This window comes from Cebus imitator, unplaced genomic scaffold, assembly GCF_001604975.1.
Source record: "Cebus imitator isolate Cc_AM_T3 unplaced genomic scaffold, Cebus_imitator-1.0 Scaffold316, whole genome shotgun sequence".
Classification (NCBI taxonomy): Eukaryota; Metazoa; Chordata; class Mammalia; order Primates; family Cebidae; genus Cebus; species Cebus imitator.
The window spans coordinates 217,400-219,277 of record NW_016107631.1 but is presented as its reverse complement, the minus strand read 5'-3'; the positions used below and the strand labels follow the sequence as shown (position 1 = coordinate 219,277).

Below are 1,878 nucleotides of genomic sequence, written 5' to 3'. Positions count from 1 at the left end.
TCTCGGCCTCCCAAAGTGCTGGGATTACAGGCGTGAGCCACCGCGCCCGGCAATAACAAAGTTTAAGAGAGGCACATATTACACGTGCACGTGAACACCCAAACATGCTTGTGAACTACGAAAGGATCCCTTCAGTCATCTTTGAATGGATTTTTAATATAAATTGAACTGTATTTGAATATTTTGATGGTTTCTTTTTTTAGTACTTACAAGCAGCCATTACTTGTTCAATATTCCAAATGTGGTTTTGTATTCTTTGCTTACAGTTTGAGCTAAGAAAAGGGAAAGGGGCTTTCCTGAGTTGCATGTCTTTCCTTCTCTTTCTCTTTCTTTTTTTTTTTTTTTTTTTTTGAGGTGGAGTCTTGCTCTGTTGCCCAGGCTGGATCTCTGCTCACTGCAGCCTCTGCCTTCTGGGTTCAAGCCATTCTCTTGCCTCAGCCTCCTGAGTAGCTGAGACTATAAGCACATGCCACCACTCTGTCTCTAAATAAATAAATAAATAAAATTAAATAATTTAAAAAAATGTTCAAAAGTACTGCCCAGCTGGGTGTGGTGGCTCACGCCTGTAATCCCAGCACTTTGGGAGGCCGAGGTTGGTGGATCCCCTGAGGTCAGAAGTTCAAGACCAGCCTGACCAACATGGAGAAACCCTGTCTCTACTAAAAATACAAAATTGGCTGGGCGTGGTGGCACATACCTATAATCCCAGCTACTCAGGAGGCTGAGGCAGGAGAATCGCTTGAACCCGGGAGGCAGAGGTTGCGGTGAGCCAAGATTGCGCCATTGCCCTCTGTCCTGGGCAACAATAGCAAAACTCTCTCTCAAAAAAAAAAAAAAAAAAAAGTACTGCCCCATCTTTTCCACATGTTGACCTGCTTTTTTTTGAGACAGAGTCTCGCTCTGTGACCTAGACTGGAGTGCAATGGCACCATCTCAGCTCACCACAACCTCTGCCTCCCAGCTTCAAGCGATTCTCCTGCCTCAGTCTCCTTAGTAGCTGGGATTACAGGTACATGCCACAACGCCCAGCTAATTTTTGTAGTTTTTAGTAGAGACAGGTTTCACCATCTTGGTCAGGCTGGTCTGGAACTCCTGGCCTGGCGATCCACCCACCTTAACTCCCAAAGTTCTGGGATTACACAAGCCCGGCTGGTTTGTTTGTTTTCAGATAGGGTCAGGCTCTGTCAGCCAGGCTGGAATGCAATGGTGTGATCCTCACTGCTGCCTCAACCTGAGGGCTCAAGTCATCCTCCCACTTCAGCCTCCTGAGAAGCTGGGACCACAGGGATGAGCCACCATGCCTGGCTAATTTTTAAATTTTTTGTAGAATGGGGTCTCTCTATGTTGCCCAGGCTGGTCTCAAACTACTGGGCTCAAGTGATCCTCCTGCCTTGGCCTTACTTACAGAGGCTGGGATTAAAGTCATGAGCCACTGTGCCTGCTCAGTCCTTTTTATATGTCTGAGGAAAAATAAATGCCCTGTTTTTAGGCTAAGATCAAGTAATCCTCGTGTGTTAGGAAGCATGTGACATGGATTTTTGCAGCAGAGGGTTAGAAAGGAACTTTGTTTATGTACTTGGCCCTCTGCATTTCAGGGCTCCACCGCCATCTGTCTGTCTGAGTGTACAGTGCACCTTATCAGCATCTGGACTGCCAAACTGCTTTTTTTCCTTTGCTTTATCCCAGCCTTCTCTTGAAGGCTAAATTCTTCATGAAAAGTTAATATTCTTTGTGTTCCTTTAGTAAATATTAAGCTTTATGTCAACACATATTGCAGGATCTGAGGCTCTCTAGGCACCTCTGGTCCCTTTCTCTAGTCTGTTTGTTTTCCTGTCCTCCATCTCCTAATTTATTAGTTTGTTTTATTATTATATTTTA

General features: G+C 44.9%; 1 protein-coding gene and 1 non-coding gene across 2 annotated transcripts in view; one reads left to right on the top strand and one right to left on the bottom strand.

Moving 5' to 3' along the window:
- The window catches only part of SLC3A2 (solute carrier family 3 member 2), a 40,489-nt gene that overhangs the window by 25,279 nt on the left and 13,332 nt on the right, over window positions 1–1,878 (top strand). The window lies entirely within an intron of this gene.
- LOC119467676 lies at window positions 23–127 on the bottom strand. Its single transcript, XR_005196218.1, has one exon. It is a non-coding gene; the product is annotated as a small nucleolar RNA U13 (small nucleolar RNA).